The following is an 11490-nucleotide window of genomic DNA, read 5'->3' as shown; positions in this document are numbered from 1 at the left end:
GTGTCCAGAGTGTGGGATGAAGACAACTCTCTAGGACTGGGCCAACACATTCCTCCAGTCATGGTAGAGTTAAAACCAGGAGCTGATCCAACTCGCTAAAACAGTATTTCATCTCCTGTAAGGCGCAAGTGGAAATCCAAAAATATTTAGAGAGATTTCTGAAGCATAGAATTTAACGTCATGGCCAATCATCCTGGAATATGCTGTTTCTGCCAGTTCAGAAGACAGGAAACAATGAATCATGGCCGGTCCAAGATTTACGAGCAGTCAACGGGGCATCTATCACCCTGCACCCTGTCGTCCCTAACCCATATACCCTCCTAGGCCTCATCCCCACTGAAGCTGCCTATTTCACCTGCCTGGAGTTCAAAGATGCCTTCTTATTCATTTGCCTCTCCTTGGACTCAACCAATCTTTTTTCTTCCAATGGAAAAGCCATGAAAGCTGAGGCAAGGGCCAGTTGACATGGATATGACTGCCTCAGGTGTTAAAAACTCCCAGACCAACTTAAAGACAGCTCTAGACTCAGATTTAAAGGCCTTTCCAGCAAACCAACACAGCACAGTGGATTCTTATCCAAAGGCTGAGCCCCCTATTAAAATATAATGGGCAGTTTTAAACAGTCTTGTCATTTCTACAGAGCTACAGATATAAGGAAGAAAACTGGTTGGCAAGCTATGAGAAACTGACGCTGGCCAAAGAGTCCTTGAAAGGGATTGTGAGGCAGTCAGGAAAAAACTTGTTCCAGCAGGAAATGTCCAGGCAGGGTTAGAATGACACAATAATGTTTTATGTCTCGATAAGGGTTAGATTACAAAGGTGAATACATTTGTCAGTGAATATGTACCTAAGATTTGTGCATTTAGTTGTGCATACATTTTTCAAAATTATAAACATTGAACTGTACTTAATGATATGCATGCTAAAGTATGTAAAGGTAAATACACTGCTGTATGCAGTTTACACTAAAATGCCACAAATAAAATAAATTACTGGGTAGACAGAAGGGTAGATAGTTGATAGGTATATGATAAAGCAAGTATAGTACTATTTTAATTGTGGAATGTAGGTTGGGGTATACCTGTTTTTCTTATAAAACTTTCAAGTTTGCTTTACGTTTGAAAATTTTCATAATGAAATATTAAAGACTACTGTGTGGAGATTGACTGGCGACCAGTTAGGAAACAATGCCATTGCATTAAAAAATGTACAAAGTTTTATATTTTTTTGACCAACTATAATGTATAATTTTATAAACACTCAATCTCCTATTTGATCATTTGACTAAAGATCTGGGTGTTTGGTCTGTAACAGACAAAGTCCTTCCTCCAGCACGGACACATCAATTAGCACTGTGCTAATTGATGGCAGGGTAGAACTAAAAAAAGAGGCTGGAAGAGACAAGAGCGGCATCTTTTCCTGTTCAATGATCTGTTTGTTGCGGCCCTGATCAAGTAAGTATACTCTATGTCCTCCCTGGTTATCATTATAAAACAAACAAAGATAACCTTTCTATTTAGTGCTTACTGTAAGAATGTCTGACCTCTATTATCATCTACTATCTGAAGTTCTATGTTTGTGTTTTGTTTTGTTTTTGCTTTTGCAGAAAAAAAAGTTTCAATTTTTTATTCATTCGACAAGTGTTCATTTAGGTCTCACCCTTTGCCCTGCTCTGAATAAATACAGAGAATGAATGAAGAATGTGATGGGATGGTTCCTGCTTTCTTGGTGCTTCATTCTAATTTGCAAGGGGAGGAGGAAATTATAGATTGTGATTGGTGCTAAGAAAATAGGGTGCTGGATGAAGTAAAATATGGGATATATGTTAGGTAGCTATAGTGAGGAGGAAAAATGATTGAAGTTGAAAAGCAGCCAGCCATTCCGATATTAGAGGATCAGCATTCTACACGAAGGAAACACCGGGTACAAAGGCAGTGGGGAATGTGGCTCTTTGGTGGATTTACAAGAAGGCCTATATGTGTAACTAGAGTATAATGAGCAGGAGGAGAGTAATCTGAATTGAGATTGGAGAAATAGACAAGGATCAGGTTGTAGCCTGTTTAATTATTACCTATTGCTATATAACAAATTATCCCAAAACACAACAGTTTATTACTACAAACATCTCATACAGTTTCTCTAAGTCAGGAATCTGGGAGTGGCTTAGTTGGTACTTCTGGCTCAAAGGCCCTCATGAGGTTACAGTCAAGCTGCTGACGAGGGTTATAGTCATCTCAAAGCTTGATGGGAGCCAAAGAATCCACTTCCCAGCTTGTTCCTGTGAGTGCTGGCAGGCCTCAGTTCCACACTGGCTACTGACCTGAGGCTGTAGCTCCTTTCCACATGGGTCTTTTCACAGGGCTGCTCACAACGTGGTCTTGCTTCCTTTGGAGAGAAAGATCCAAGAAAGAGAGTGAGGAAGAGGATATGAAAGAGAAAATGCTGCAAATAGAAGCTGCAGACTTTTATAAACTATTTTTGTAAGTGGCATATGATTATTTCTGACATATGCTATTGGTCACACAGACCAGCCTTGCTACAGTGTGGGAGGGAACTACACAAGGGTGTGAATTCTGGGAAGCAGGGACCATTGGGGGCTATCTTGGAGGCTAGGTGCCATGAAGGCTATGATAAGGGGGTTGGATTTTATCCCAAGGAGTTTTAATTAGGGGAGTAGCATAATATGGTTCATATTTTTAAAATATGGTTCTGGCTATGATAGCTAATGGATTAGAGGGTAGGCAAGAGTAGAAGCAAGGAGACAGAAGAAGAGGTTTTTTTTAGAGGCCTAATGAGAGATAGTGAGGGCTCTAACTGAGAAAATGACAGTTCAGCAAAGGATACAGACATATTTGGAATATACTTTAGAGGTAAAAAAGAATTCACTTTTGCTCAATGCTAAATGCCAATACAGCGAACACCAGGCCTAGAACATGGTAGTTGCTATTTGTTCTATCCCCCATTCTCTTTTTTAATGAAACATCATAAAAGATAAAAGTATTTTAACAAATCTAATCTCATCAGAGAGATCTTTAGTTACTAGAGAATGGCAAACACTTTTTTTTACTATCCACATCTCACACCTAAATTATGCCATGTTATAAATGAGACATGAGCTTGGCTAATACTGATTTTGTGAAACACTGTATTTTATCTTAGCAGCATGAGTAACAACGAAAAGCTCAAATTTATTGGGATCTTATTGTATGTTGTGTATTTTTCTAGAGATTTTAACTCCGAACTGTTCAATCGGGTGGATAATATTTTCCTCATTTTACAGAGGACATTGATACTCACAGAGTGAAGAGACTTCATCAAGATCACAAAGTTAATAATCAATTGAGTCTACATTTAAACCTAGAACTATCACTTCAAATCCATGCTTTTAACCAATATATGGTCTGCCGTCTCTATTACTTACCTATTTCTTTATAAATTTTTATTTTTTTTATCCATTAAATCAGTCTTACTTTTGTGGTAAGTAAGAAGATCTAACTATTCATTTAGTAGGAAATAATATAGAATGCTTAGTGAACTGTTATTATATTTTTTAAAAGTTAGAGGCAAAGATAAAGAAAACTGTTTTGGACTGTGTAAGGTTATACTCCTTAGGAAAGATATCTTTTGTGTGTGTGTGGCAAGAATACTTAATGTGAGATCTACTGTCTGAACAAAATTTAACTAATAGGCACAATGTTGTACAGCAGATTTCTAGAATTTATTTATCTTCCATAATTGAAACTTACTTCTCATTAATTAGCAACTTCCCATTTTCCTCTATCCCTCATGCCTTGGCGACCAACATTCCACTCTGATTCTATAAATTTGACTATCTCCTATAAGTGGAATCATGCAATATATGTCCTTGTGTGACAGGCCTATTTCAGTGAGCATAATATCCTCCAGATTCATCCATGTTGTTCGATATTTCACGATTTCTTTGTTTTCCAAGGCTGAATAATATTCCATATAGCACATTTTCTTTATGCATTTATCCATCAATGTACACTTAGGTTGTTTCCATATCTTGGCTGTTGAAAACAGTGCTGCAGTGAACATGAGAGTGCTAATATCTCTTCAAGATCCTGATTTCGGTCCTTCGATACATACCTAGAAGTGGGATTGCTGGATCATGTGATACCTATATTTTTAATTTTTCAAGGAACCTCCGTACTATTTTCCATAGTAGCTGCTCCATTTTTCATTCCCACCAATGGTGTACAAGGGTTCCAGTTGTCTCTTTTGGCTTTATTGTGTTTTGTTTTTGGTTTGCTTTTTTTTTTTTTTAACGATTGCATAAGTTGAAAAATACTCATTATAATAATCCATGTTCTACACTTCAGGACCTTAAAAACTATTTACTTTAACATGTACTCAGTTTTTATGAAAGAAAGTATTTTCCTTCACTTTTTTTGGATCTTTTTTTGCCTCAACAATGATGAAAATATGTAGAGTAGAAGTCTTTTGTTCACTACCTGGAGTCATTTATTGTTCTGAATATTGCTAGCATCTAAGTGGTTTCATGTAACCTATATAATGTTTTACTAAAAACCTTTTATATAAAGACAATTTCTTTACCACTAGAAAATTGCTATTTCTATATTGGTAAAATCTGCACCTATGATCTATTTCTATAGCTGACTTTTTATCTGAGTGGTTCTTTCTCACATATGGCGTACACCATGTTTTCCCATAGTGCTTTGGAGATCATTCTTTTTGTGCACTTAAATATTTTTATGATGTGCCAAGGTCTATATCAATTGATTTAACGCTGTGCTTATTTAAGAGAGCCAATTCATAAAAGATTATTTTCAGTGATTTCTACATCCATTGAGGTTATTAAAAAATATGAGTCATCTAAATTAATTTGGCATAGGGGGTGATCAATGAACTCAACTTCCTTGAGAGAGAGAGAAAATGTAGAGATGAAACGAATAAGGCTGACGATAGAAACACTGAAGGAAACTTCATGGAAAGGTACTTCCATCCAGGATTTATAGATTTATAGTGTTTAAGAGTATAAATAAGCTCGGGAGACAGCCCTGCTCAAATTCGGACTCTAGCTCTGCTAGTTAAGCTGTTTGACTTTTGGCAAGTTCATTAATCTCTCTATGACTCTGTTTCTTTATCTCTAAAATTTTTGAGGATTAAACTGAAAATAGTGTAAAGGGTTTACAACAATGACTGGCACATGATAAGTTTTCATTAATATTAGCCATTAGAATGGAAGTCATTTTTTACACTTTTGGACACCTCCTTGTTTTTTGTATCAGGAAGTGGACAAAATTGACACTTTTTTGATTTTGAGAAAAAATAATTGGAATGACACTTTCCAGGTCAACAGATGTGGCAGTTCCCACATGGTATCTGAAGTATCTAATATAGAAAGAGAACTGCATGAAAAACACAAAATGTGTGAAAACAGATATGGAAGCACACCTTTTCTTCCAAAAGATTTGTAGTTTCAGTTTTATATTGCCTAATTGCAATCAAGAAATAAAAGTTATTTATTTTTCCTTTATTTATTTGTTTATTTTAATTAATTAATTAATTATTTTAATTGAAGAAATTATTTAAAATTTCCCCCCCTCTACTTCCCTCTGTTCCCCTCCTCTCTCCTCTCTCCCACTGGTTACCACTAGTCCATTATCCATGTCCATGAGTCTCTGTTTGTTTGCCCTGTTTATTTGTTGCTTTTAGGTTAATATCTCACATGTAAGTGATATCATGTGATTTTCAACTTTTTATGCCTGGCTTATTTTGCTTAGTATAACTATTTCAAGGTCCATCCATGTTATTGCAAATGGCAGCATTTCATCTCTTCTTATGGCTAAATAATATTCCATTGTATATATGAACCATAGCTTCATTATCCAAACACTCATTGAAGGACACTTTGGTCGCTTCCATGTCCTGGCCACTGTGAATAATGCTGTTATGAACATCAGTGTGAAAACATCTTTTCAGATATGTGTTTTCAAGTATTTAGGGTAAATATCCAGTAGAGGGATTGCTGAATCATATGGTAGATCAATTCTTAGTTTTGTGGCAGCCTAACCCTACCCAGTCATTTCCTACTGGAATAAGTTCATTCCTGACTGTTCCATACCCTCTTCCAAGGACTCTCCAACTAACATCAGTTTTCTCACAGCTTGCCAATCAATCAATGCTTTTCCTTATATCTCTAGCTGTGTAGGAATGACAAGACTGTATAACTAACTGCCTGTTATATTACAATCAGGGCTCAGTGTTTGGATAAGAAGCTGGTATCAAAAAACACTACTTCTTGCTTATAGCCTCGGTGTCCTGTCTCTCTGTTTGAGAATCCTGCAACATTATCACCACTCCAACAAATTTCCTCTGTCCCTTCTCAGTTGTTACATAAATTAGCTGAAGATGTCCTCTGTGTATTGGGCCCTGGGTTGTTTATTTCTTCACTGCAGGCTGAGACTCACTAGCTCAAAAGTCTGCTGAAACCCAACTCAGGTTTTTATATACCAAATTATTTTTGAAATAGTCCAAACAAATAGATTTTCAGCTGTATATATCTTGCCTGCTTTGCATATTCCACAATACTATGACCAACACCTGCTAGCCATTGATAAAATAGAGGCTTGTGGTTATAAGACCCTAAGTTATATGACCCCTTTGAACTCTTTGACCCACAGATTCTCCATCTTGCTACTGAATGACTTCACCTAGACATGTAATGTCCAGGGACACCCTCCCCAATCTCTATCATCTCAGGAGTTCCTTTGCCCACCTCTCCTGATAGATAATGACCCTTTGGCCACAAGCCTCTAAGTTTCGTGCTGTGAGGGACTTCCTTTGTCATGTAACTCTATCCCAATGGTCATGTCTTTGTCCTTGGTCAGCCCCCAAATCCCTCAAATTCCTCATAACAGTCAATTTCCATCCTATCACCCTCAAGGCAGCAACTAGTCTGATTCTTTTTCCCCACTTAAGATTAGTTTTGTTTCTCCTAGAATTTCATATAAATAGAACCACAGAATTTGTCAGGGTCTCCATCAACGTACATGATACAAGAGACCATACCCTGTCATCCCAAGTATCTGGTTCTCATGGCAGCCATAATAAATGGAGATTTTGGCTTATTTATGTTTCTTGGTTTGAATAGTATGAGTTACAGTGTCTGATCTCCCCTGAGTATACTAAAAGGCCAAGGAACTTACGCTATCCTGATAACTCTCTGAGGTAATGCCTGCGTGGTCAGCCATTCTTTCCTCTATTACAGTTGTTTGTAAAGTATGGTCCCTGGCAAGTAGCATCAGCATCATCAACTAGGAACGTCTCAAAATGAAGTGCTGGCTCATTATTCTGTATTTTAATAAGTTTTTCAGATTCTAATGCATATTGAAATTTGAGAACCACTGCTCACTCATAACTCCATAACACACATTCTAGATCTAACACTCTATAAAATTTCACAACTCTGTATCCAAAGTAAGTAGAAATAGTATGTGTTTCTGCTTCAGGTTAGGTGAACTTCTGAGAGTTGTTCCATCATTTCCTGTACTTTTCAAGCTATAGTTACTTTTCTAATATTTAAACGCTATTATGCTAAGTAATTACTAATTAAACACAAACTATGTATAAGTTAAAGAGATGTATAAGTGAAGAACAAGGCAAATAAATTGAATGGGGTCCTTTGAAAGAAAAGAGATTGAGAGTTTCTGTGTTTGACATTATGGATTGGAATTATATAGAGAGAAAAGGCCTATATTCACTATCGCAGAGAAAAAATCTTTATATTTCAAATTGTTTTGGGGTTGGGGGTATGAGAGAGCATAAAGGACCTTTTTATGATGTAGTGATTTTCAAATTTATAGAAAATAAGAATAAAATTTCACTTGTTCTTGTGAAAACTGAGCAAAGACAGGGCTAGCAAACAATGAATGGATGAAGGAATGGTCAACTTAACATTTTACATAGCTTTAGATTCTTAGTTGACTGACAGGAAAGTTTCGCAAGGTGAAAAATCATCTTTTGCATTTTGGTTTTAGGTATTCAATAAATAATTGCTTTTTTATTATAATGATAAAACATTAGATAGTATGGTTTAAACTAGAGATCCCCAAATTATTACTCAAAAGATCCAACGGAAAATATATTACATTTTGTGGGCCACCTGTTCTCTGCTGTCAACTTCTCAACTGTCAACTTCACAAAAAATTAGCCACTGACAATACCTAAATGTACAGGTGTAGCTGTGATCCAATAAAGCTTTATTTACAAAAATAGGCTGCCTGTCTGGGCTATAGTGTGCTAACCCCTACTTTAAGCAATGTTTTTAAAACATTTAAATGCTTAGAACTAACAGTGAATCTGAAGCAATTAGGGAATTAAAAAAAAAATTTTTTTGGTTGGGATTAGCATAGGCCAAAGGTTAATTCAACTATTTTTTTAAAAAATTACTTACATTTAAAAGCAATTCCAAAGAATTGAGAGTTTACGTGTGGATATATTAACATACATGTCTACAGTCTGTCATTTTAAGACCTACATATAATTATGGCAAGAGATGCCTCACGACTTTAGTAAGCTGAGCATTGGTTTAAACATGCCCCCCAAACATTCATGCAGTAGAATTTACTCATGTAAAAATAAACATCTCAGCAACCACATAACTTAAAAAGAAAAAAGTCTTTTGTTTAGAAAGAAACAAATAAACAAATAACCTTTGTGTTTTATAAAACTAAAATTTTAATCAGTGTTTCCTCCTTAAAAATGTATTTCTCAATTATGTGTCTCTGATGAGTTTCTTTTTATTCTGAGTATAATGTCATGTTTATTTTAGTCTCTTAGAGTATGGAAACGGTAAGGAGGGTACGATTATAACCTTCTATTTAGCTTCTTAATATAGCCTGATTAGAATGTCCAAGTTATAATTAACAGATCTCTAAAGCAATCTGACAAATACAAGCAGAATGTATTAACATTCCATTTTCAAATAGGTTTGTGAAACTATTTTTGAAAGTGCAAAAGGAGTTTTAGGAACTTAATCATTTTTTACTAAAAGTAAATAATGGTTTTCATAAAACTTGGCCACAATAATATCTCTCAATAGTTATTACTAAGGCTCATTCTAAAAGCGAATATACATAATCATTAACATTTGCAAACTGATTAGTGGTGGGTGCTGATTTGAAGACAAAGTTCATTAAGAAAAAGAATACAGACTTTCTGTCCAGACTTTACCTATTTCTTTATTTATTTTTCATCCAACAAATGTCCACTGAGCATCTACTTATGTGTGCTGGCTAGGCATCACGCTAAATGGAGACGGTATGGTGTGAACGATTTGGATTTATCCTCTATTCATATGGAAGCTTAAGTCTATTTATACTGTCAGCTATCTATTTGTCATCGCAGTCACTGTTACTCAGTTCGATTTGTACCAGAAGTTGAAAACCACAACACACAGTCATATTTTATTTGGCTCACAAAGAAGTTTTAAAAATATTTGATTTCAAATGCCCGGTTCACCACATTACCTTTCTTACAACTTCTTTACTAAGTTTACTGCACCTCTCAGGGACCTGAAACCATTTAAGTCTATGATTCTTGCCCTGCACTTTATTTTTAAACAGAGCTGAATTTTGAGTTATTTTGTTAAAAATATGATAAAATACACATCGTATAAAATTTACCATTTTAACTATTTTAAAATGTGTAATTCGGGGGCACTAGATATTTTCATAATGTTGTGTAACCATCACCACTATCTATTTCCCAAATATGTACATCATTCCCAAAGGAATACCTGGACCTTTTAAGCAGCCGCTCCCACCACCCACTGTGTTTAGTTCCTTGGAGCTATGAACTTCTCCTCGTCTTCATGGGTTTGCCTATTCTGGATACTTCATACCGTACAATATGTGGCCTTTTATGTCTGCTTTCTTTCACTTTGCATAATACTTTCAAGGTTCATCCATACTGTAGCATGTATTAGCACCCAATTCCTTTTTATTAATGAAAAATATTCCATAGTATGACTATATCACATTTGTTTATCTGTTCATTAGATGATGGACAGTTGGGTTGTTCCTACCTTATGACTATTTTGAATAGTGCAGTTATAAAATTTCATGTACATATTTTTGTTTGAACATCCTTTTCCTTTGGAGGATACAATCAGGTGTGGAAATGCTGGATAATATGGCAATTGTATGTTTAAGTTATTGAGGAGCCACGAAACAATTTTCCAAGTAGGTGTACCATACTACATTCCCACCAGCAATGTATGATGGACTTAGTGTTACTTTTGATTCTTCTCTGTTTTGTTCCCCACAAATAACCATATCTTATGTTTGTAGACTATTCTCACTAAAAAATAAAGTCTCCTGAGTCTAGATTCCCATAACTTCTTCTGTACCGTTCAATGAACTAACTGGATTCTATTTCCTTACTCTCTCTTCTTCAATCTATATTACTCACTTCTTACATCTATCAAATTAATCTTTCTGATGTATATTATCAATGATTATGGTGTGTGCATGGTCTAAAGAGTAAGCCCAACTCAATCTAACATTCAAGATCGAGCATCTGTTTTATCCTACCTTCATATGATGATACGTCAGATTAAAACTCTCTATACTGTCGTGTAAAGACAACCCTGATGAGTCTTAGAGAATAAATTAGTCCAGAAGTAATTCAGAACAAAAAGAGATGACTGAAATGAAGTGAAACTACAAAAAACACTATTAACATCAACATTCTACATCATTTGGTAATAAAAATTTATCCATTAGATTTTTATGATTATCTCAAACATCTCCACATTAATAGCAAGCACATTTTTCAGGAAATCTAATCAAAAGCAATAATCTATCTTACTGATGACATAAAACATGGGAAAGTACTATTACATATCAAAAGTTATCATCTAGTTAAAATCACACTCATATTACAAAAGAAAACTGTATATAGAGATTATAACATGATGTAGTTGTATGGAATATGTAGTATTATTTCTGCTTCCAAATTTACATCAATGATTACATGATGCACCATGTAACTCATAGTCTGAATTCTAACTTGGTTTTATAGAAGAGTCTAGTGATAATAAAATATCAGGATCAAAATGAACTAAGCTTGAGGTTACATGGATCAATGGCTGGATAAACAGAATTAGCAAGGCCTTAAAAACAGGAAATATGCAAAGGAGAACTTTTAAATTATTATCAAAATGCTGACTGAAACAGACAGCATACATGATATAATGAGGACAACAATCATATCAACAATGCTAATATTTAAAAAACAAGAACACAAACATTAAATAAGCAAAGACAGACCAGCAGTATGGAAGGAGAGGGCGAAAGGCAGAGAAGGACATTAATAAAGAGTGACACTAACAGAGCAAGATACAGCCATACCAGAGATATTTCCAAAGAAGAGAGTAAACTACATAGCTCATTTATACCCTTGACACAGAAGTTGCTCAAAAACATTAGGAATTCACTCAGG

The sequence above is a fragment of the Rousettus aegyptiacus genome, unplaced genomic scaffold (assembly GCF_014176215.1).
Source record: "Rousettus aegyptiacus isolate mRouAeg1 unplaced genomic scaffold, mRouAeg1.p scaffold_m13_p_5, whole genome shotgun sequence".
NCBI classification, from domain to species: domain Eukaryota; kingdom Metazoa; phylum Chordata; class Mammalia; order Chiroptera; family Pteropodidae; genus Rousettus; species Rousettus aegyptiacus.
The sequence above is the reverse complement of the archived record's forward strand: the minus strand, read 5'-3'. Positions refer to the sequence as shown.